The 26189-nt window shown below is 41.5% G+C and overlaps 1 long non-coding RNA gene and 1 other non-coding gene across 2 annotated transcripts in view; one reads left to right on the top strand and one right to left on the bottom strand.

The window, feature by feature from the left end:
• Window positions 1-26189, bottom strand: part of LOC128110648 (uncharacterized) — a 104812-nt gene that overhangs the window by 65732 nt on the left and 12891 nt on the right. Inside the window, exon 2 of the long non-coding RNA XR_008218264.1 lies at window positions 12633-12813. This is a non-coding gene — a long non-coding RNA (uncharacterized LOC128110648). The remainder of the gene's footprint in view (window positions 1-12632; window positions 12814-26189) is intronic.
• LOC128111386 (U1 spliceosomal RNA) lies at window positions 25168-25328 on the top strand. The gene has a single exon (XR_008218628.1). It is a non-coding gene; the product is annotated as a U1 spliceosomal RNA (small nuclear RNA).

The following is a 26189-nucleotide window of genomic DNA, read 5'->3' as shown; positions in this document are numbered from 1 at the left end:
TGCGGGGAGGCAGTCCATTTTATGGCAGGGCAATCAAGCAATTGCTAACAGTTTCTCCCCTTGGAAAAATGGACTGGTGATTAGGGATAAAGAAAGGGGAGGAATTCATCCAGTTTACATGTCTCCATATTGTTTGAGTTTTTATTTAAAAAATATGTAATTTTCTTACTTTGAGTTTTTTTAAATGTAAGCAGGATTATTGAGGGTCTCTGCAGCTCATGGCCTGCAGACTGCACAAGATCGAACACAAAATCATAAACCAACTTAAAATATTTTGAGACTTTGTATATAGGCGGTTGTTTCAGGGTTTGTGTGTTTGTTTTGTAACTGCTATCTCGTCCCCAAGAGTAAACTTTATAGATGACAACACCATGCTGCAAAAAGGCTGAACATACTTCTCATGAGCAGACAGTGTCCTGAGCCACTAAGACTTGATTATCTTTTTTCTTATATTTTACAAAAACAAGACGCTTTTTTTAGTGTTGTTTTATTGGTTTTTGTCCAGAAGGCTTCTCTTATATGACTTTTTCTTTTAATCCTTCCCCCTTTTTTTCTGTCTTGTTTTGTTTCTTAGTGCTTTGAAGTTTACCATTGTAAAAGCTTTGTGGTCCCCCCTCCCCTGCCCCCAGATTCATCATTTTTGAAAGATTGTACTTAGACTGCAGTTTACAGAGTGGAATATAGCATCCATGACCCCTGAGTGCCTAAGACACTCAGAGGCTCTTTCTTATAACAAGATATTTTCCGCCCAGTTCCCTGAGTAAAGTTTTGTTGCCCTTGAGAATGATCAGCTTTTCTCAAGGTCAAGAGTCACCCAGCAGAGCAGAGCAAGAGGTCTCACCACCTCTGAGAACAGACTCAAAACATCATGCTTCAAAAGCGAGATGTCAAAACGTCTAGGGTTTTGTTGTTGTTGTTGTTTGTTTGTTTGTTTGATTAATTTTATGTTGAGTTATAGGAACAAATGCTGTTAACAGATTTTCTCTGTACATGAACATAACTTACTTTGGGAGAAAAGCATTGTTTTGGTTGAGGGGGGAGTACATTCTAAAACAAGTTCTCTCTATATAGCCTAGGGTGTTCTCAAACTTGTGATCCTTGCCTCAAACTGCTGAGATTGCAGGTGTGTACAATCCCAGGTCTTAATAACATTTTAAGCCTTAGCAACCTGAGTTCCATCCTGGAAGCTACACAGCAGAAGTCAAGAACTGACTCTTGCCAGCTGTCTGATCACACATACACATACACACACACACACACACACACACACACACACACACACACACACACACACACGTCCAGGCTACGTTATATCAACGTAAAATAAAATTTTAACTAAACTCATCACTACCACACCCCTCAGTGCAAAAATGTAGAATGTACTTAGAATTGAGTAATAGTCATTGGAAAATAATTTTCTGGCAAAGGTACAAAGTATGTGTGGTTCTCATAGAATTAAACAAAAATAGATCTGGTTCAAAATAACAATAAAATTCCCCAGGGTCTGACTAATATAAGATGGCTGGCACTACTTGAACTCCATTGGAAAGACTAAAATTTTAAAACACAGTCACGGAGTAGAGTCATTAATCATCCTTTGAACTATGGCAGCCATCTTGGAAATATCCTGGTGCCTATGGCTTCAGATGGGAACTTGAACCATCAATTCTGTAGCCAACAAGTTCCAACAAAAACCAAAAGTGGTTTCTTTTATATTTTGACACTTTGAAACACTGAAAGTAGCCTGACCCAATACCACAGATAGGCATTATGATGATCACACAAAATTATCTTTAAGTTATATCCGGTGGGTTTGGTGTTTTGTTTTGTATGTGTACTACATCTCTAGAACATTATCTCATTAATTGAAAATTATTTCTTGCTATCAGATCCTAAAGTAAGAATATACAGTTCTTTAAACTTCTTCACATAAGGATGAAAATGACCATGTTGTGAGATTTTTAATTGTCTTTGTGTACTATAAACACAGCATATTCCTAAATGACTTCCAATTTCATACAGTTTTTATTCTTTTCAATAAAAGTAGTTGATTTGAAACCCATAGATAAATGGTTATGCAGTCTTTCTATCTTCATAAGATTTTTTATATAACAGCTTTTGTAATTAAATTAATACAGAATGTGTGTCATAGAAAATGTAGCCATTTGGAACATAGCAAAAACAAAAACAAACAAACAACAAAAACTCCCCAAAATGTGCATATTTGTCCTAAGAGAAGAATTCTCCTTAAAGTACATGGTTCTAGAAAAGAGGTCATGAAACACAAACCTTTTATGTGATCTGCAAGTGTGTGTGCTTTGCCCCTGAGAATGGTTGGATGGAATTCCAGTCTTTTCCCAGTTGGATTGGAAAAGGCCCAGCTGGCTGGGATTACTAGGACAGGTCGGTGTGTCCAGGCCCCAGGAGACTTGGGAGTGAGTCTCCACGTGGATCTCACACCTGCTGGGCTCAAGGCACCCATCTTCCCATCCTATGGCTTTTGAATGACCGTGAAAAACTGTCACATGATGATATTTTACTTGGAAAACATCCAATTTCCATATTCATTTTGGAATCATCACTATATTTGAAGTGACTATGTTATCAAAGACAATTATTCTGTACAAAGGACTTTTTCTGATGTTATTATTTGAAAATTCTATAAAAGCAATAAAAATTGCATAGATGTCACAGAATAATAGCCAGAACTGGGAAGGTGCTATCTCTAAAAATGTCAAGGTTGCTTGTGCACCAACCACCATTTTGTTTTCAGAATGGCACTCTGTGTGATAGAGTACAAAGAACATGGATTCTGCTATAGACAGACCAAACTCAAAATCTTGGGTATACTTTTTTCTCCCTGTGATAACTTTTCTAAGCCATGTTATATCTTAGGATAATAGTTTCTTCTTAGATTTGTATGGGGGGGGGGGCTAGGTTCCCATAACAAATACTAGGTAGTTTAAATAATGAACAGTTATTTCTCATAATTCTGGAGGCTTGAAAGTCCAAATTCAAGGTACAGGGAGACTTTAGGTCTGGTTATCCAAATCTACCTTCTTGTTTTACCATCACACTTGGAGACAGGTCAGCTCTCATGTCCCACTAATCACATTCTAGATGGCCCCATCCTCACAGCTTTGTCACCTTCTAAAAATTCACCTAATATCAACATATTGAAAAGGAAGATTTCAATCTATAAATTTGAGGCAACACAAACATTCAGGCCATAGCAAGGAGTAGAGAAAATGACATTTAAAAAAGTGTCTAGACTATAATAGATTCTTAAAATTCTCAGCTGTCCCTGGCACTGTTGCTACTGTCAGCATAATTCCATCCCCCAATCTTCACACTTAGACTTTGTTGTCTCTCCTCGCCAGTCCAGAACTGTAAGTCCATCACAACACTGGCATTTTGGTTAAGAATCCATGTCTTCTAGCCAGGTGTGTAGCCTTTAGTCCCAACACTCAGGAGACAGAGACAGGTGGATTTCTGTGAGTTCCAGGACAGCCAGAGCTACATAGTGAGATCCTGTTCCAAAAACAAAAAACAAACAAAGAAGAGTCTATGCCCCCTGCTCACCCAACTTTCTCTCTCCCTCTTCCTTATCTCCCTCTCTCTCTCCTCCCCTCTCCCCTGTCTCTTTCCCTTTCCCCCTTTCTCCCCCTCTCACCTCCCCCCTTGTCTCTTCCCCCTCTCTCTCCAGGTTGGAAGGGCCTTTGAGAGCAAAGGTCTGTTTAACCTCATCTTTGTTTCTCTCCTCTACCATGGCATTCCCAGCTGGAAAGATTTTCTATGCTGAACTCAGCTGAATATAGCAGGGTGTAATAAAGCTTTCTTGAACTTTCCCCATCAGAAATCACTAAAAATGTGCAGTATTTCAAAAAGCCTAAATTCTCCTCCAAAAATGCTTGTGAAATGTATTTCAACACACGTACCCAACACTAAGAACATGCTGACGATGTCAATCCCCATAGCTGCCCTTTATTGCGGCTTATTGCTGTTTAATCAGGAAATAGGTTATCACTTCTATGTAAGGGTTCCAGTTTGAAATTTTCTTGAACTATGAGATAAACACTCATCATGCAAATAACCACTAGTAAATTATTTACAAGAGATGTTATTCTATCAACAGTGATGCTGTCAGAGAACCTTTCTCTCCCATAATTCTCTCCCATTTAAACCAGGACATTTCCATCTCACAATGAGGTGCTGGTGTATACTTGGGGCCTAAGTGAGTAGTTGAATAAACAGAGCTACTATTATTATTGTTACTGTGAATATACTTTCCTTCCCCAGTTGTAACTGATTATTTCCTTTTTTCCATTTCAAAACGTTTTTGTTCAAATGTTCAAATACGGCTGATTGTAAGCCATATTCCTTCTGAAACAATGTACCTTTTAATTTTCAACCTAGAATACACAGACTGTCATCTACGAAGTAGGATGCTATTGTTAGAGAGATCAGGTGTCCCTAATTGGTGATTTTTCAGGGAGATAAGGGATTACAGGGAGGGGTGCTTCCTGTTAATTTATGCAAAGCTAAGACAAGAAAGTCCATAGTATATAAGAGGCACTGTTACTACAACAAGAGTTATATATTTCCTAGACACATGGACTAAAAGCAGTTCCCTACTCAATGTACTTTGCTATTTCTGCTGCAACTTACATAACAAAATGTTGTTTTGCTTTCTTTATAACATCTTCCTAAGAAAAGACAGAGACCCTTCTCAGAAACCAATCCCCCTTGCAAATAGAATGCTCTACCCCAATTCAGGATGGACATCTACTAGGAAACACCATTCTATGCCCTGGAAAATCTAATAGATCCAATCTCTGAGACAGAGTCAGACTGGAAATTGGGTAATGTCTCCTCCTCTCAGCCATTTATTGTGACACACAGCAGACATGCAAGTATGACTTCCAAGGAGGTTATGAGGGAGGCATCTTCCAGCTTATTGGGAACAAACAGGGACCAGCTTTCCTCAGAGGAAGAGCCAGCCAGAGAAATCAATAACATTTTCCCTGCTGCTCCAAATACCTCCCCACCAGGCTCACTGATATTTACCATTTTATGACTACAGTTTGCTCCTTAATATCCTCATAAAGACACTCCTGGGCCAGATGTGGTGGTACATACCTGGAGTCTCAGAACTTGGAATGCTGAGGCAGGGAGAACACACATGTGTAGCCAAGACAGAGGTACATAGCCAGACCCTGTCAAAAAGAAGAAGGAGAAGGAAAAGGGGGAAAAAAGAGGAGGAAGAGGAGGAGGAGGAGGAGGAGGAGGAGGAGGAGGAGGAGGAGGAGGAGGAAAGCATCCACCCTTTACTCTCACTTTGGAAAGAAGTTAATCAAATCCATCCTTCAGAGCACAAGAATATAGACAAAGAGAAAGAGAAAAGTTCTGGCCAGCCACTCCCTGGCTTTGCCTCCAGCCTTGTAGATCGACCATTGGTCAGTCCTGGGAATGTCCCCATCGTTAACAGAACAGCAAAGAGCCCCCCAACTAGTGCTTTAGAGGAACTAGTGTGGCCTTGGATGTAGAAATAGAATGTCATTTTCTGCAAGTCCCCATAAGTGACTTGGCTTTCTCTTAGAATTCTGTTGTCATGAGTCATATCCTAGAGGCTTTGGGAAGGCACTGAGATCTCTCAAATGCTCACTGTGGCCAATCTATCTAAAATAAGAGCACAAACTTTTTTTTGGAGGGGGGATCTGGAGACACTCAGGAACAGATCCAACTCATTGTCTGTGGCCACACTCAACTATTCTTAAGACAGGATGATAAGTCCCTTGCAGCTGCTGCCTTTCTGTCCCACTTGTCCATCAAGGCTGGAGCTCAGGCTAGTTTCCATCTGCCTGGCTTTATCAGGGCAATTGCAGCTGCAGTTACAATACCAGAAGCTTTGATAGCGTCCCTCTGTCTCTGTCCCTCTTTCCCTGATTCTAAATTTGGACATAGTCTCCCCTTTTCTTTCAGAGGTGCCCAAGGGAACGTGACAACCTAGGCAGTTATTTTACTGCAAAGCTTGTTCGATCGTATTTTGAGCAACTGGAAATAAACTGGCAATCTATGTCTGAAATACCCATGAAGATGTGTGAGAAAAGCCACAAAACTAAAGGTGATAGTTACTCTTTAAAAGACCACTGGCCTTTCTACTTCATCAGGAGTGAAAAAATAATAACCCAATTTCTGTTTGAAGAGCAATCTATGTGGGATGCTCTGGATTATGATCCTTAGCAGAAATATTTTTGTCACTTTCCCAATATTGTACATAAGTGAAGTTGGCATGTTTCACAGGATGTCTGGGGCCTGCCTCTAATTCTCAGTTTACTTAATCCAGAACCGGCCCTCATTCTCCATGAGAACCACGGAAGAACATGACAGCCCTGTTATTTCCCAGCCCTGTAGCTATGGGAAACAAGCTACACACCTGCAGCCTGGCGTGGCCAGAGTTCTTTCTAGTTGTACCACCTTAGCTCCTGTCACTCCTGTCAATCATGCAGCTCTCTAGAAACAAAGTCACTTTAATGTATGACCTCACTATCTCTGGAGACACTGTGTGCTGTAGAGACGTTTTCTTGTTCAACCTGCAAGATCTCTAATAGACCTGGGGGAACATAGCCTCACTCCTGGAGCCAAGGAAACCATAAGCACAGAGCCTAAAATGTTTGCATGCACAGTGATAAAGCTGAGGTGGGAAGCAAAGCCTAACCCATAAGTGATGATTGTCTTATTTCTTGATGACGTGTGTGTGTGTGTGTGTGTGTGTGTGTGTGTGTGTGTGTGTGTGTGTGTACTCCCATGTCAGTGTTACGGTTATGAAGTATGGATAAATGTTACCAAGCACATGGGGGGAAAGCACTTGAATCTTCCTAATAAAATTCAGCAATGATTAGCTTGTCACAATTAGAATCAGTTGACTTTTCCAAAATTAGATGACCTTTTTAACTAGAGCAACTGAAGTCTAATTAAACACAAAGATGGTGAGGTTTCACTCAAGAATCAATTTCTAAGTTTAACAATTATTTTAGTGCCAAGGTCCTGCTTACTTTCAATTGAAAAGAAATTGATAAACAATTGTTTAAGTATCAGCTATACCCATCAAAGCATTCCTTCCTGATTTTCATTATCTATTTTGAGATATCAAAGTATAAAGGACTTGAAAAGTAAAGCTATCAATAATGCAGCCAAAATCAACTTTGCATGACAGAGCCGGTGGCCTTGTTATGCAGGAGATCACAATGTTCAGTAGCAGACTGAGCCTTTCAATGTGACAGGAAAGAGGAATGAGCATCAGCAACCATCTTTCTAGCAATGTCCAGATCTACACAGAAAGACTCATCATAGGATAATCTGGGAAGAGTCTAACATATTCTTTCCCTTGACCTTCCAGAAGTAAATGAAAGACTGTCTTCAGGTAGGGTGTGTCAATGTTTAAATGAAATACCTCAGTTATTATTTTAAGGGTATTTAAAAACAATAATAATTTCTATTCCACTTAAAGTGTTGCCAATGCATTTTTATATTCATTTTTGTTTTCTCCTCTCAACCCTACAGACAATTATGTTCAATAATAACCCATTCTCTGAAACTCAGTCTGAAAATCTCACTGACACCATGAGATGCCATGTTGAGGTACAACTCGGAACTTGAGGATAGTCAGAGAAAAACAGGTGTCCCACCACACCAGTGGCCCTCCAGGGCAGAAAACAGGGCCACTACCAACAGGAAAAGGTGGGGTTATTAGATATGGCTGAACAGGAAGCAGGCTTAGCTCATCTCAGTAGGGGGTCTGTAACAGGAGCAGTCTAAGACTGTAGCTGTCCTGGAGGAGGAGGAAACTTCCATGGACATTTTCTGAACACATTAGCATCCACACAAAGAGCAGGGAAGATGCTTTGCCGTTCCCATAGGTCTGAGGTACTGGGGTCCTTGACATGTTGTGCCCATGTCAAACAATCCGCATTCACTCAGGGGTTCCTCCATTCTCCACAGTGCATGAAATCAAACCGCAGCAGAACAGAGAACACAACAATCCTTGGAGCTCATGTTGTATCAGACACTGAATGGAGAATCCACAGAGCCCTACTACAGCAAACTTGAATCTTACTTTAAGACGTTATGTGGAAGTTGGTTCCACTTCTGGGCTCATTAAGTGGAAACAAGACACATTCAATGTTTTTAACGCAACAAAGCACGAAAGCGTCCATTTTACAGACCAAAGAATGCCAAGTTACCTGACCAGGGAATGGATTTCAGAAGAACAGAGCCCTTACTTGAAACTGAGCCAGAATTCAAAATGGAGTTTTGCCAAAAATCACACAAAGAAAAATTTTGTTTCATTTAGAAAATTGCTAGTTTTGAGTCGCAGTGTTTAAATATGAAACCTAAGTATCTATTGAAAGAAGCTACTGAAAAGAACAATGTTCTTCAATGATGGTGTTACTTCAGACAGCATCTTAGCTCCCAATTTTCCCAAAGGAAATGTTTTCCCATTGTCCACACAAGTCTAAATGTCTGCATGTTACTGAAGCATTTCCATGTAGTGTTGAGATACTATTGTCTTCTCATTTCTTATTAAAAACAAAACAAAGCAAAGCTATCATATAAAAAGATGCTGAGCAAGTGGAGCAGGTTTGGGGCTGCAGTTCTCAATTGTGGGCAGAGGATCTCTGGGTATCCCCGAAATGGCTCAGGACAGCTGCCGGGATCTCCCTTCTCCTACCACACAGCTGTGTGAAGCCAGTCTCCCCAGGGCAACATTGTCAGTGCATGAATCCAGCTGCTTTTCCTGAGACCAGACGTCAAAGGGAGTTGCTAAAATGTAAAACAATGACATTCTTCTCACTAAACTAGCTTTTATTTTGCAAACATAAATTTGATGTTTTTGTTAACATGTGATAGATGTCATATTACAACCTTAAAATGGAATGCTAAAAATATTAACTTTGCTCAGTTTTCATCCTAATACATTAAATAGCAACAGATTCCACTCCAACAGAGACTCTGGCATCCTCAGAATTTCTAAAGGAATTTTTGTACTAAAAATTGTGAGACTTCAATCGAAAATAAAACATAGCATAAAAAACAAATAATAGAAATGGATTTGGTATTAAAATAAAGAGATAGTGTCTCAGTTGAAGGAAGAAAGAATCAGAAAGAAAAAATACTTTTCAACAAATTTGGAAAGGGGGCATGACATTTTAGGCAAAAGTCTTATATAAGAGACCAAAGAATATGGGAAAATACAATCCAGATAAGTGTCTTTCCTGTTGAGAGTATCATGGAAATTTGTTGAGGAGCTTTGGAGGTATTCGCTCTAGTTCACCCACAGAGAGAACTTTCTATGGAAGAGAATGTTACAGTACAAGTGATGACATTGGTTGAAAAAAAGTATTTGTAGATTTGACAAAGTTTCAGTGAAATTAATTTAAGACCCTAAGTCAACAACAAATGAATTGATTTTAATTAACAGACAATTCAAGGCACAATCTAAATTTTAAGTAATTTTGAATTGGTTACATAAATTGCTGTGTCCTGATGATGCACTCTGCCAGTTACTTTCTATAATACATAATGACTTGTAAAAATGATCACAAATGAGAAACTAGTCTTAGAATAGAATATTTGGAAGTCTAGAAAAAGATAGGAAGGCTTGATAGCAATGAAACAATGCTAATATTGTTTATGTGTAAATGATGTGGTTATTATTATATTTTGTCCTTTTGTAGATTTATATTTTCCACAAATAATAATAATGATAATAACATTACAATAAAGTTGTTTTGTAGAGCTGACATTCCTATTCCTTTGAGATGGTTCCAAGTTGGGATCCTTTCCACCCCCATCAGCCACTCCCAGGGACTCCTCTGTGGTTTCAGTAGGAAGCTAGTCTCTTCCTCTTTATTCAAACTATAGTTGCATTCATATTGCTTGTGGATTCAATGGCTCCAGGGTGTGCTAAGTGATTTTATTCTGCAAATTGAGAACCAGATAGTTTGGAGTAGCATGATGAAGCCTCCTGAGATAATGAGTATAAATGAAGGAGAAAGTATGCCCTCTAGGTTTCCCTAAGAGTCTTTTTCTTCTGTAACAGGAGACTCTACAAGTGCTTATCATAAATAATGTATTGATCCGTGACATACTAGATACCTGACATGAGTGTTGCCATGGGAACATCAATGTCCATACACAGTTTAATTCTATTCCAGAAGCTGAAATGAAAGTTTGAATTATCTTTATGTTACAGATGTGGTAATATAGGCATTGGGGATCCAAGCCCAAGCCCCACAACAAATCTGAGGAAGAACTGGGATGAGTCAGCGGATGCCCAGGCCATGCCACTCCACATTTGCAGATGTTTTGAGTGTGAGTATGGCTGGGCAGGACTGTCCACTAGGATGACACGAGGACAACGTATACAAGTTTAAAGTGGGCATTTGTAACCTTGTAACCTAGAGCAGCTCCTGATTCAGCTCCACAGCTCTAAATTACTCTTAGGAGTGGAAGTCACCAAACCACCAAAATGATTCCCCTGGCCAGAGACTCTCACTGGGCAAGCAGAAGTCTGGGCCAGCAGGAAGGAAAGGGGGCAGAGTGCATCCTCCAGGGAGAAGGGCTGGAAACATCTAAAACTCTTAGTCTAACATGTAAACCCCATGAAGAACACACAGTAGGGATGTAGTTGAGACAGTTAAGGGATTTTGAAGTAGTAACCACCAAAGGCAGTAACAGCCAACTTGCTTCTCTTCTCCCCTGGCGGGTCATTTGCACAGTATCACCTACTGATGCCCACTTAGGTTTAAGAAAAAAAGAGAAATGGCAAAAGATCTGACTGGAGAATAGCAGCATTTTATGTAGAGGTTGCAGGCTAGGAAAACAAAGTAACAAATAATCAAAGACAAAAAAAGCTGAATTATTATTCCATGAAATTAATATAAACAGGGTATCTGCCCAGTCTTGGTTACATTGTAGAAAATAATACTTAATTTTGCTTCATACAAATAGCAAAGGATTAATAGGAGAAAAGACTCTAACAGCTAGAGGTTTCAACTGTTTGTTCTTGCTCTGGAGAATAGCATAGATCTCTGGACTAGAAGTCTGCATATGTTCTACGAAGGGTCAAATGGGAAACATTCCAGGTTTTACAGGCTACAAAAGGCCTCTTCCAAAATGTAAAGTCACCCACAGCTTAGCTGCTCAGAAACATAATTTTCTGTGCCCTGCTCTGAACTATTACACCAAGGCTAAGTGCCACAAAGGGCAGCAGGGCAGGAGGAAGAGAGTGGAGCCATCAGCTCCCCAGCCCTCGCTCACACTTGGGCTATGTTGCTCACACTGGTTCTCTATCCCCTGGAGCAGTGCCTGGCATGTATACTTGTTGACACAGTGAATAAGAACTGAATTTGGAAGGCTGGGGAAATGTTACAATTTGTCTCTACCTCTCTCCCCGCCCATCTTTGTAAGGTGAAACTACACAATGGTTTGGATTGACTCTTCTCTGCATCCTAGAATTCAAAGTAACTGGCCTTTGCTCTCTTCTTCCCGATCAATAATGAAATGAATAAATATTATGATTTGAAGACCATGTGTTTTATAGTGTAGTGTCTATGTATATATTACCAGTGGGTCTAGAAATTTAGCTCAGGTTTAGCATGCCTGAGAATCTGGGTTCTATCTCCAAAAATGAAAAAAGAGTCTTTGTTTATGTATACACATACAAAACTGCACTGGGAGGAGTTAACACGGCACAGAGGCTTCTTTTATGTGAAAGTGTTGTGGCTAAGGGGACCTGGTTTTTTCCTTACAAAGGAGAAGGGAACATCCAGGGTTGACCTGGTGCTAGTGTGTCTAACCACTCATTATTCATAACCCACATATGGCACTGGAAGGTAGAGCATTAACATCTTACAGGTACAAAACAGAATTGTGGGAAAGTTGACTAATTTGCTCAAGTTCCCACAATAAGTAAGTTTCAAACCAAGTCTCTCTCTCTTAACTCAGGCTCTTTAGGAGAAAGCCGTGTTTGCTAGAGGTTGAATTTCTGGTTCTGCCTACGACTTTCCCTGTGACCTTTGTGATGATCATATCCAATAAAAATATAAGTAGCTTCCTCCTCTGGGGCCAGTAAACTTCCTAAGTGTTATAAGATAGATCACAGCACTTCTTGGTGTTCAATAAATATTTACTGAATCTGACTTTCGTTGACCACGTGAACTGACACTCTTGAGCAAGAGGGAAGTGTGTAGAAGAAATGCCCAGTTCGTCACCCCTTGAGTGTCTACCAGAGAGGACAAAGAAGAGGGGGAGCCCAGTTCAATGACTGTGCTGCTGGGGGTGTAAACACAGCCAAGAGAGAACAGAGACTTGATGAGAAGGATCCGGCTTCTGGAAGAACATTATCATTTGATCAGTGAGATCCAAAGATGGTTGGTTTCACTTTTGTAAGGAACAGAACTTTAGTCTGAAATCCCATACACAAACAAATACAAAACTATTCTTAGACTAGCTCCCATGGATCCCCTCGCTTAGTGTTGGGTTTGGAATGCCTTGCTCTTTCATCTCCCTCTTGCACAGACACAAGCTACACTGTTTGCTATCCCTCTTCTGCTCTGTAGAGTACTTACCAGGTGAAGGTTCTCCTGTGCAGCGGTGGAGAGAACTTCAGGCATTAACTTACACGATCAGGAGTATGCATCTCTCCATTTTTGGATCTAGTGTCCTCTGAGACGGTCCTGCTCTCACGCAGGCTCTCTCCACGTGCTGTGGAACCACCACCTGCAGTTCAGTTTGATTCATCCTGGGTACCTGCAATTTCAGGAAAAGGAAGTTGCCTTGTGGCACAAGTCCTTTCAAGGCCTTGGATTGTCATCAGCCATGTGCCACCCTGACCTTGTGGCTATGACTGGAGTAATTTGAAGTTGTGTGGCCTGCCCTGCTTCATTAGTGCACCACTGAGCCAGTCTTGTTCCCAGACACAATCCAAACTTCACTCCTGCAGTTCCCAAAGACAAAAGCTCTGAGGTTTAAAATCCTGAAAATTAGAATCACAGAGGATCAAAATCCTGAGTATTAAACTCCTGAAGCCCTCCCTCCACCCACAATACCTGTAAAAACTACACAGGGGGGGCTGCAAGGCCAACAGGGCTGTGCTTAGCCAAACAACCCAGGAGTGATGAAGGCCCCTGCTCTAACTTCACCATTTGTGCTAACATTCCCTGCAGCTTGATGACACTGCAGATTTTAATGAATTAAAACTGCTTTTGCCTGAAGAATCCAGTGAAGTTCCTGGCTGGTTCAAAAGTAATTACATGCACGGGAGCATCAGAGAGCACACTGCCACACTGCTGTTCAGTCCCCAGAGCACTTCTGTAAACCTGGGGTCTGTGTGAGAGTGCATGCTGGGCAGAGTCTGCAAACACAACACCTGCACAACACAGCACAGAAGACTGACAGCATGCAGACTAGAGGATGCTTATGTCAGGCCTTAGAAGAATGTCAAACCAAGAAGAAAACAGTTATGAATATATTTTCTAAGGAAACACATGCCCGGAAGGAAAAAAGAAATCAGCGTTTTGTTGTCATTGTGTGAGACTGTGGCACTAAGGCAGGACTTTAGCTATGTTGCTATTGTTGTGTGAAATATCATGGCCGAAAAGCATGTTGGAAAGGAAAGGGTTTATTTGACGTATGCTTCCACATCACTGTTCATCACTGAAGAAGTCAGGACGGGAACTCAAACAGAGCAGGATCCTAAAAGCAGGAGCTGATGCAGAGGCCAAGTTGGGGTCCTGCTTACTGACTTGCTGCTCATGCTTTGTTCAACCTGCTTTCTTATAGAACCCAGGGCCACAATCCCAGGGATAGCACCACCCACCATGGGCTGGCCCCTCCTGCATTGATCACTAATGAATAAAATGCCCAGGGGATGGGGATTTAGCTCAGTGGTAGAGATCTTGCCTATTGAGCTTAAAGCCCTGGGCTCAGTCCTCGATTGAGGGGATTGGGGCGGGGGGTGGGGATACCCTACAGACCTGCCTAAAGCTGGATCTTATGGAGGCATTTTCTTCATCTGAGGCTCCCTCTTGATGACTCTACCTTATGTCATGTTGACATAAAACTAGGCAGCACAGCAGCTGTCCATTGTGCAGCAAGCCTTCAGAGTAGTTTAGATCAGGAGCATGGGATAGCTCTCACCTGTACAGTTGCCTATAACCTGTCTTTTTGTACATCAGATTAGCCTTTATGTGGAAGGGCTGCCCCTCCCTCCCTTTTTCAGTTTTATGTTTTCTATCATTTTAAATCGCCAGCTTTGTTTTTTATAATTTGCTACGATCTATCATTTCATCTTTCCATCACATTCAGTACTGGAGGTATGAAATGTGGAAAGACTTCTAGAGAACCCTCTTGCTTTGTGTGGGTTTGTTTTACACATTAAAATTAGTGAAAATCATAATGTTAATTTTTCTATATGATTACAGTGCATGTTTCTTTTTTTTTTTTTTTTTTTTTTTTTTGGTTTTTCGAGACAGGGTTTCTCTGTGTAGCTTTGCGCCTCTCCTGGAACTCACTTGGTAGCCCAGGCTGGCCTCGAACTCACAGAGATCCGCCTGGCTCTGCCTCCCGAGTGCTGGGATTAAAGGCGTGCGCCACCACCGCCCGGCTCAGTGCATGTTTCTAAAATCATTGAAACTTGGCTGGAAATATAACCAGGGTTAACAGCCCTGGTTGCTCTTGTAGATGACTCAGGTTTGGTTCCCAGCACCCACATGGTAGGTAGCTCACACCACTCATTACTCCAGTTCCAGGGGAGCCCTATTCTGACCTCTGACAGTGTGGACCTATCTGCTACACAGACAACATACAGGCAAAACACTCATACACACAAAATAAAATAAGTCTAAATTTTTTTTTAAAAAAAATTGAAATTTTTTTCAAGAAATGAAGAAATTCCCTTTTTGTACATCTGTATCTGTGAAAAGCAAATTTTCAAAAATCCAAGCTCCTGGGCAACTGCATATGCAGGCTTGACCCATGGAGCTTTGTGGTGGATCTTGCCAGAAGACTCTTACTGTCAGTTGTGGTATTTTGAATGACCACAGTTACAAAGGCTGGTGCACACAGTAATCAACCACACTGATCTATGTCTACACATTTCATCATCTGACCTGCTTCTGTATGAATAAGCTTTGTGTGTTATGTCAATGCAACTGTCATTAGTGCACTTGAGTGCTTCTACTTGACAACTACGTATGTTAGTGTTGCTTATTCTATTATGTAAGGTATCTAATAAAGTATTGTTTTTCACAGAGATTGCCAAACTCTACCTCTTGAGTTTGGGATTAAAGATGTGCACTACCACGCTCAACAATACTTATTTTATTTCTGTGTCTCTGTGTGGAATGCTTTAGTTACTTTTTTTATTGCTGTGATAAAACCATGACAAAGGCGTCTTAAAAAGGAAGTGTTTAATTTGACTTAGGGTTTCAGAGAGTTAGAGTCCATGGTGGCAGAGCAGAGGAATAGCAAAGAGCTCACATCCTGACCCACAGTTAGGACACAGAGAGGAAGAGAGAGAACACTAGGAAGGGCACAAGTCTTTTGAAACTCCAGAACCTGCCCCATCCTCTCCACACAGTGACACACTTCCTCCACTGCCTCCAACAAGGCCACACCTCCTAAAATCCTTCCCTAACAGTTCTACCAACTGGTGACCAAGTATTCAAATATAGGAGCCTGTGGGGTCCATTCTCCTTCAAACCACCAAATGGAGTATGTGCTCATAAGAGCAGGTGCCTACAGAGATCAGAAAAGGGTGCTGGATTCCCTGGAGCTAGAGTTTCAGGTGTTTATGGGCTACCTGATAAGGATGCTGAGCCACCAGCTCAGAGATGACACACATACGTTGTCATACCTGTCTTTTTATATGGATGCTAGGGATGTAAACTCAGGTCCTCACACTTTGTCTTGGTCAATGTTCTATTACTGTGAAGAGACACCATAGCAATTCTTAAAAAGGAAAATATTTAATTGGGGCTGGCTTATAGTTTCAGAGGTTTAGTACATTATCATCATGGTGGAAAGCATGACGGCATGCAGGCAGACATGGTGCTGGAGAGGTAGCAGAGAGCTCTACACCAAATCATCAGGCAACAGGAAGAGAGTAACACTGGGCCTGGCTTGGGCTTTTGAAACCTCAAAACCCCACCCCACGCCCCTGTGATACACTTCCTCTAACAAGGCCACACCTACTTCAACAAAGCCACACCTCCTAATCCTTCTCAAATATCGCCTCTCCTTGATAGATAAGCATTCAAATAGCCTATGGGGGTCATTCTTATCCATGCTTGTATAACAAGCACTTTACCAATGGAGTCACTTTACCAATGGAGTTCCTCTATCACATTTTCATGTTTCTTAAATAAACTCTCTATTTAAAATACAAGTAAATATATTTTTCAAAATTATTAAATTATTTTTCCAGAGTTTTACTTACTGAATTTTGATATCTTGGTATTTCAACTTTTGGGGTTGGAGCATTTGATACTGTATCTTTCAGGACTGTGTCCCAGAGCCAAGCAAGTTTCAACCCAATATGTGGATGGAGAATGCTATACTGAAGTAATTCTGAGCTCACAAAAGTTTACATCCACCCTGAGGTTACAGACATGAAGAAGTAAGCAACTCAAATGGAAAACTGAAGAGCAGATTGGCTGAGGTGACATCATACAGAAAAGTCAGAACACTTCAGGAATGAGAGAGGAAGGGAGGAGATGGAAGATGTGATCTGTGGTGTGGACTTGTGTTTAGACAGCAGTCCCCAAGGGAAGTAGGGCTAGATTGCAAAGTCATACACAGGATTATTTATCATCAGGATAAGAAGAAAAGTCGTCAGTGAGTGCCTGCCTAGGATGCTGTGTGGGAACCCAGGTTACAGAGTCACTAGGAAAGACTGCAAGAGACGTTTTTGCTGTGGTTCAGTGGCCAGGGGTGAAAGAGCACAGCGGGACTCAAGCTTCATGAGTACAGCAATTTCTTATTTATTTTGGACAAAGTATCTAAAGGAAAAGACTTAACAATTGTTGATTGGCTACAAATAACATGGAGCCAATCCAAGAGAAAGGCCATTTCCACCGTATCAAACTAGTAACTATAGTGGTTCGATGTTTTAGAATCAAAAAGAGGAGATGGGAATGGGGGGGGGGGGGTTGGGGGGAAGGTGAGGGGGACGGGAGGGGGGAGAACAAGGGAATCCGTGGCTGATATGTAGAACTGAATTGTATTGCAAAATAAATTAAAAAAAAAAAAGAATCAAAAAGATCCATTTATATACTGACTTCTTCATACATTGGTGATAAGATCTTTTGCAAGTTATTTATTCGCGTACCTTGGCTTCTTTCCTTGGAAAGTGAGGATTGTCAGGTTCAAGGTGTTTTGTGGTTTATAGTCAACAGAGATAACATTAGCAAAAGGTCTTTGTGCAAAGCCTAACACACAAATGCCAACTCAACATTGGTTATTGTCTCAATCTGTTTTGTGTTGTTATAACAAAATATCTGAGGCTGAATATTTTATCTAAGAGAGAGAGATTTGTTTGGCTCACAATTCTGGCGGCTGTAATATCCAAACAAACAGCACAGTGCCAGTGTCTATCTGCCTCATAACGTGACAGGAAAGACAAGGAAGTGGGCTTTTGTCATGCAGGTGAGGAGAGATGTCACACTTGTTCATAACAGTGCTGCTCTTATGGTAACCTGCCAAAGTGGGGATTCCTTGTAAGAGAAGACCATTATTCTTTCTTTCATGATCATATCCTCATTATCTAATCATCTCTCATGAGATCTGAAAAGCCCTCCACTGTGGAACCACCATACTGGGTATCAACCTTGTAACACACAACAAATATCTCACACTATAGAAGTGACAACATTACTTAGAAACAAAATTATTGCTCTATACAAATCAGTATTACATAAAAATGACACCAGAGCATGTAACATAAATCAACTGAGTGAATAGCTCTGCTGGGAGCTGGGTGTTGCACATTTGTTTTGTTTGTTTGTTCTTTTAAGACAGGGTCTCACCAAATAGCTCTAACTGTCCTGGAACTCAATATTTAGACCAGGTTGGCCTAACTCAAACTCAAGAGATCTGCCCCAGGATTAAAGGCATGTATGTGCCAACACGGCCCAGCAAACTAGAACCTGAACTAGAAGTTGTTATAGCATTTTTTTCTTAAATTCACTCATTCAAGAACATTTGTGAAGGACCATTACATGCTAGCAAGCATGTGCCAGGAGTTTCAGATACAAAGATAAAGAAGATAAAGCCTCTGCCCTTAGAGGGCCCACAAACCAGAAAAAGTATAAGGTTTCAGCATCAAGCTGAGTACTGCAGGGGGAGGTTTGCTCGAGCGATGGGGCAGAGCAGTCCGAAGCCAGTCCAGTTCAACATTGCAAGGCTCAGACTCATGGGTGTGGTCGGCTTCATTTTCCTGGTTGGAGTTAAGTAAGGGTTCCAGATCTATAATCATGGAAGGTCCCTTTGAGAAAGAAAACTGACAAATGCAAAGCCAGGCGATGCAGGTGGGAGCGTCCCTACCACTCTCCTGACCTTCATATAGCTTCTGAAGGTTACACTGCAAAGCTTTTCATTTTTTTTTTTTTGATGGTGTATCTCATCTAATTTCTCACATGGGGGAAAAGAACAGCACAGAAAAGAGACAGTCAGCAGCAGCCATACCAGGCTTTTAGACTGGGGGTGGCAGAAAGGCAGGGGAAAAAAGGTGAATCTGCATGAGTGGGCACGCAGTGATGGGGCAGCCTCTGTGAACAGAAATACAGTCAAAAGGAGAAAAGTAATACAAACCAGAGATTTGGCACATGCACTTACAAAACAAACAAAACAACAGAAAAAGAATTGGAAGGAAGGGAAAAGAACATCTGATCAGAGAAAGCTAGATAAGAGCAAGATCAGAAAGGACAAGCAGGAATTTAGGAGCGGACAGGGAGCTGAACTGAGCTCCAAACCCCAGAACAATACAAAGAAACAGAAGGTTGAGGACTGAGAACAGGAGTTTGAGGTGAGCCCTTCAGCAAGGTACCAGTCTACAGAGAGCTGCGGGGCAGTGGGGACGTGACTTGGAAAAGTCTACAGATACATTTGATAAGCCCTTCCATGCATTCATTTCAACAGTCACAAAGTCAGAAAGTCCCTGTCCTCACAGAGCGAGTCCACAGCTGAGTAAGCAATTAGTACAGACTTTGGTATACCAGGACGCAGCTGGGAGGCAACTGTCCATCCAGTAAAGACTACCATTGTCCCCCTAAACCCAGAGGCTGCTCCTGAGTCTGTTCCCAGGTTCATATCCACCTATTTAGGGTTGTACACACCTTAGCTAAGCTGACAAAGCCCCCAGAACACAAACTTGTTAGTTTATAGTAAGAAAAATGAATATGAAAGATTTGGATATTTGTATGCTGTTATTGGTATAGTCCTTCCTGATAGACAAATCTGAATGGGGGTGGATTGCTCTCGGAGGACTGTTCAGAGACAAGCTCACTAGAGAATAATGCAGATGAACTGAAGGCTCAGATCAAACAGTGCAGAGAGCCCCTTGTGTTCCTCTATGTGCCTGCACCATTATATACCTCAAAGGAAATGCCTGTGTTCACGGCCAGGGCATCCACCCTGGGTACCATGAGTGGAGCTGTTGTAAAGTGTCCCTTAGTTTCCCTGTACCCTCTCCCACTTCAATATAACTCACTGGATAGAATTTTTCTTAGGCAGTATTGTCCTCCTAAGGTGACATGAGGATTGTCAGGTTATATTTGGTACTCAAAACATGTTAGGATCAGACTTTATCTAATATATAAAATATATGTTATATGTAATGTCATACTTTAATAATTTCTAGGTTCATGTGTGAGATATAGTATTAAACTCATTTTGGGAGTGTACTGCTTATTTTCATCCATCAGATCTAGACTACAGTAAGTATAATTGACTTTGGCCAATGAATAGGGTAGCACAGAGAAAAGAGGAGGAAGAAACTGAGGTTGGGCAGATAGACCCTCTGTGAGGGATCACTAGTTAGCTGTTGTTGGCAGGAGCCTCCTGCGGTAGAGTTTGGCTGAAGTCATCTCCCTTGTTCTTCTCTGTCATCAGAGTGGTAACAGCTCTTAGGTATTCACTGTCCTCAAGATTTGTACCAAGAAAGCCAGGCAGGGTAGCACTCTCCTGTAATTGCTCACTTGGAAAATTGCTAGTTCAAGGTCATGCTTGAACATACACACACACACACACACACACACACACACACACACACACACATATATATATATATATATATATATATATATAGAGAGAGAGAGAGAGAGAGAGAGAGGGAGAGAGGGAGATGGAGATGTATGTGTATGTGTTGAGCATAGTGATGCACACTTTTAATCCTGGCACTGGGGAGGCAGAGGCTGGTGAAACTGAGTTCAAGGCCAGCCTGGTCTACAGAAGAAGAAGAAAAAGGAGGAGGAGGAGGAGGAGAAGAAGAGGAGGAGGAGGAGGAGGAGGAGGAGGAGGAGGAGGAGGAGGAGGAGGAGAAGAAGAAGAAGAAGAAGAAGAAGAAGAAGAAGAAGAAGAAGAAGAAGAAGAAGAAGAAGAAAGGATAAGAGAATTAAATCAAGATACTGTAGTGTAGTGGGTAGCTGTTCTAGCTATGAGCTTGAATCATCACCCCTAGTGAGGTAACAGATAACTGTTACACCTGCCTATGACCTTGAAGTACATGGCCCTGGGGCCTGGCCTCTCAGGATCCTTAAGACCTGGGTTGCAGGTAGGAGGCTCTCTCTTCACCTCCTCATGGTATTGGATGCTGAGACCTTGGACCAGGCAAGTCAGCCTGGGACATAGCTCAGCTTTCTCAGACCCTATGATAAATCTCCCATGGTAGTGAGTTAACCCCAAATAAATTCCTTTGCTCATTAAATAGACTCTGTGGATTTCTTGAATTACTGTAGGTCTCCTTAAAGCCTGTCTAGGCATCATAAACAGTGCTTCATTAAGCGTTCCTCAGTTATTCACCTGATATGGCAGCATGTTGACTTTTTAAGCATTTGTTTAGCATCTTCACTCTCATCTTCATATGTGGCTAACTGTGTTTTACAGTGATTGAGATCCCAAAAGTCTAGAAATTTCCATTTTTTTACTTCAAAAAGAATAAAGTTAGGTAATAACTTCCTATAATATTGACATAGAAATTAAAATCAAATTTTGAATTGAAAAAGCATGTTAAAGAGTACCTAAGTCTGAGCAAGTAAGGCCTGTGATTGAGGCCTTATAGAGGCTATCCACAGTGGAACTGGAGTAAGTCAGTGTGCTGAACAGTTTTATGTCAAGTTGACACAAGCTAGAGTTATCAGAGAGGAGGAACTCAATTGAGAAAATGCCTCCATAAGATTGGACTGTGATGGTTCCTGTCCCTGGTGCATGAGCCGGGTTTTTGGAGCCCAGTGCCTATGATGGGACACTTTGCGAAGCCTTGGTGCAGGGAGGAGGGGCTGGGACCTACCTCAACTGAATGTACCAGGCTTTGCTGACTCCCCATGGGACAACTTGCCTTGGAGGAGATGGGAATGGGGAGAAGTGAGGGGAGAGGCTGGGGGCGGGAGGATGGAGGAGAGGGGAATCTGTGGCTGGTATGTAAAACGAATAGAAAAATTTCTTAATAATAACAAAAAAGAAAAAAGAAAAAGATTGGGCTGTAGGCAAGCCTGTGGGGCATTTTCTTAGTTAGTGATTGACATGTGAGGATCTAGCCCATTGTGGTAGCACCACCCTGGGTAGATGGTCCTGGGTCCTATAAGAAAGCCGGCTGAGCAAGCCATGGGGAGCAAGCCTGTAAGCAGCACCCTTCCATGGCCCCCAGGTTCCTGCCTTGCTTGAGTTCCTGTCTGTGCTTCCATTGATGATGAACAGTGATGTGGAAGTATAAGCCAAATCAACTCTTTCTTCCCCAACTTGCTTTGGTCATGGTGTTTCGTTGCAGCAGTGGAAACCCTGACTAGGACAGCCAGCTATCTGAGTCTTCGGCTTCTACTACTCCCTTCTCACTGGAGGTGTTTTTGTGAGGCCTTCGGTGGTAGAAATCAATACTGGAATTACCTTATAGTTTTCTTCATCAAATAAGAACTGATACAAGAGAGCTAGGTGTGACAGCCCGAGCCTGTAACCCCAGCTCAGGAGAGGAGGAGGTAGGAGGATCAGAAGTTGAAAGCTAGCCTGAACTACAGGAGACTCTAGCACAATAAATAAATAGAAATAAAACAGCAAACAACAACAAAACAGAATTGCCATAAAAAGAGTAAGATGGAGGTTGAAATGGTGATTTCTTTATTTTCTTTTATTTTTTCCACTTCTTTCTGTAAGAGGAAAAGTGATGCTCTTCCCTTGAGGACAGGCTCAGTTCTCTGAATTGCACAAAGGAAGGAGGAATGGAGTGTAGCTCCCAAACCAGGTGATGAAACGAAACGTGTAACTCCCTGCTTGCTTTCTTTCAGACACATGCAGGGAAGGAAGCTGCCCTGCGATAAGGAGAGAGGAACTATCAACTATCAACTATCAAATGTCAACTGTCAACAGCTCTTGGTGGGTACTGTCTTCCAGCTAGGCCTCCAACCTGCAAGTAAATGAATCCTGGGGACAACTTGACCCTGCTGAGCCAGAGCCATGCTCCAAACTGCTCTTAAGTTCCTAAGCCCCAGAAACGTTAGCAGTGGTTTGGAGTGCTGCATGTGAGGGTAACTAGTTACAGCACAATAGCTAATTGCTAGAACAGGGGAGGGGAAAGGAGACAAGGCAAAGCAAGGGAAGAGTCTTCAGAAAAAAAAAAAATTCTTCCTGTAAAACATTGTTACACAGCACCAGTAAAATTCACTCAAAGAGGAGCGCGGACACCTGATAAATTGCCAAAGCAACAGATTTAGAGCCCAGAATGTCATGGTTTCTGGAAGAACACAAGAAAAAAATGTTTTACAGTGGAAAAAGTTTCCAAATGACACTCTGGATGAACTACGGTGTGTAGAAATCCATGAGTAAATTTGGTGAGAGGTCAGATAAAACAGGGAGGGCAAGGAGGGGAAAGGCAGGTTGGGAGGGGGATTCCTTGTGACACCCATAGGCAGCCAGAGAACCAGGATTCAACAGAGAGAAGAAATCATTCAAACTAAAGAAGAAAGGCAGACAGGTTTGTGAAAGCTGAAAAAAATGGCACCAACTCAAGCAAGACTTTACTCAGAGGCAAGGTGGATAGACAGAAATGCCAGTGTTATGGTTTGGAGAGGACATGGCCTCTTCATCAAAGGCTCACCTGTGGAAGGCATTGGTGTAGTGTTCAGGGATGGTGTTCTGGGAGATGTGAGCAGATTCATGAATACAGTCACTATTGATGTTTTCACAATGAATGGACCACTAAGGAGTGGTAGAAATCCTGGAAGGTGGGAGCTGATTGGAGGATCACTAAGAAAGAGCTGTGAAGGGTATGTCTTATCCTTGGCCTTTCCCCTCTCTGTCCCTCTTTGTTCCCAAACCAGCAGCCTCTTCTCTTAAAAGCTCTTGTCACCATGATACTCTGCCTCCCTGTAGGCCCTTTGCAATAAAACTAGCTGACCATGACCCTGACACTCTGAGACCATGGGTCTACATGCACCTTTCCTTCCTCAAGCCTTCCCCTCCTTAAGAATTTTGTCAGTGATGCAAAATGACTCATAGAATGAACAAAAAGAAAATGTGGGCATAGTAGGAGAGTTTACAGGGGAAAGAGAAGTCTACAAGAACAAACTGAGCTTACCAGGCCCACAGCCACACAGTCCACCTCTAAAATGATCCTCTTGATTATGTAAGCAACTGAGATAAAAATCAAGCTCCTCCTGATGCTCCAGGCTCGTGCTGTGCCGTTTCTTTTCTTAAGGTGAGGCTGTAGTTTAAGTGGCGATGGCAAATGTCTGAGCATTAGAGAACGTAATAAAGTTGAAAACAGTTCCTGGAAGGCTGGCCTACCACTCCATTTGCAATATGCCCCCTCCTTTTGAATAAGGCTTCAGCAGACAAATTTGGTTTGATTCTGGGGAAAATGGAAATGAAATTCCTGGCACTAGTGATTTCCCGTCTCAGGAAGCTAACACAGCGTTGCAGTCATAGGAGGCACTCAGGGGCTTTGAATTCAGACCAACTTCCTTCTCATAATTTATTAGTTATAGCCAGTGTCAGGAGATACCATAGGCCTAAAATCATATGAGGAAGAAACTTGACTTTGAGGATTATAGAGCCAGTGACAGAACTCCTAAAAAGAGCTGGAATGAGTGCTTCTGTATTAGAAGATAATCATCAATACAATGGGGCATAAATCTCTTAAAAATAAATCCAGTCTACGAGCTGCCTTTTAACAGTGTGAAATATACAAAATCTCAAGGAAATGTGACTAGAATCCGATGCTTTACAGAGAAAGCTTGAAATAAGGCACGAATACTCATGCAACCCGGTACAATATGCATAACAATAGAAACACTGAAAATATACTGCCTGGGAAAATGCTAATGAAACATTAATAAGCAAAAAATTTCTGTACAGAGTCAGTGAAGGAAGAGGGCTATCAGGATGAGAAATCTAATGTTTATGGAGAAGCAAAGGTTTAGAAATGTAAAGAGGCAGAATTAGAAGTGCTCGAAGTAGTCTGTTTTATTTTAGAAAAACACCAGGAGAGAAAAAAAATAGCAGTTTACTATCTCTCAGTATTAGAAATCTGAAAAATTCTAGTTTTCCTTTATGCTTTTTTGTTTTTGAAATATCTACAATCAACCGTATCATTGTTAAAAATATCCTTTTTATAAATTGTATTTTAGGTTTAAGACCAGTATTGTGTATAAATAATGAAAAGAGCATATGTAAGTTGTAGCCTACAAAAATAATATTATTACAAGGATGACAGGAACAGACAGATTTTGTTCTCATTTTGGTGATACATATGTAGGTCTCGATTCAGTATAAACAACTATAGAGAGAATCAGGAAGGGAAGAAGAAAAATATAAAAAGAATGAGAAAAGAAAAGAAAAAATTCACTAGAATCACAAGAGTATGGTTTTTCAAAAGGTAAAGCAAAAACTGGCCGAGTCATCCTTCCCTGGCAGAGCAGACACCGTGATCAGAAGGGCGGCTTCCCCACACAAGGCTCATCCATTGCATTCCAGGTGTTCTGACCCCTGCAGTTTTCCCAGACATGGGAAACTCAACTGCATAATTTGTGGTAGTGGAAGACTGCATTGGCATGCTCCCTTAAAAAAAAAAAAAAAAAAAAAAAAAAAAAAAAAAAAAAAAAAGCTGGGCGGTGGTGGCACTTGCCTTTAATCCCAGCGCTTGGGAGGCAGAGCCACGTGGATCTCTGTGAGTTCAAGGCCAGCCTGGTCTACAGAGTGAGTTCCAGGGAAGTCACCAAAGCTACACAGAGAAACCGTGTCTCGAAAAAACAAAAACACAAACAAAAAAAGTAATTGGAAAATCCACTGAATAGACTATTGGGAGAGCAGTTTACTTGTATAGAATTTTAACTTACGATGTATATATACACTGCAATGATTGTGAGGTATTTCTACTGAGACACAAGTAAAACACATCTACAGGAATCTTAGAAATGATCTAGCATCGAGTTCTACTCAGAGAGGTAGAGTGATCCAAGAGTAAGTCTGAAATGTGAACTTACTCTCTTATTCTCTGGTTCCTGCTATGTGGGCCTCATGGGCATTCACTGGCGCCTCCAAGAAGAAAAGGAGCAGTCATTAGGGTTAGCTGGGCCTGTGGTGACAGATGAAGGGACATGAGTAAGCTTTCTAAAGCTGAAGAGGATAAGTTAATTTAGAGAAAATGGGCAATGGTGGGGACGACACAGGTGAGTTCCTGTTAACAGAATAAGGGCCAACTGAGGACCATTTTACTGGAGGGATAGACCCGTTGGAGCATGACAGCTTTCCCTAGTGGTTAGAGAAATTGTCACTTCGAGTGTTTAGAGTTCAAGTTTGTAGAAAGATAGAAACAGATTTATTTTTGTTGATGTTGTTTTAAAAAACTGACACTTTGTTTCTCTGAGCCCTAGCTTTTCCCACAAGATAAAAGTCTATTGTTCTATGATTCTTGTGCTGCT

This window comes from Peromyscus californicus, unplaced genomic scaffold, assembly GCF_007827085.1.
Source record: "Peromyscus californicus insignis strain IS unplaced genomic scaffold, ASM782708v3 Scaffold_15__1_contigs__length_86483966, whole genome shotgun sequence".
NCBI lineage: Eukaryota > Metazoa > Chordata > Mammalia > Rodentia > Cricetidae > Peromyscus > Peromyscus californicus.
Note: the sequence above shows the minus strand (reverse complement) of the source record. Positions and strands in the feature narration are given on the sequence as shown.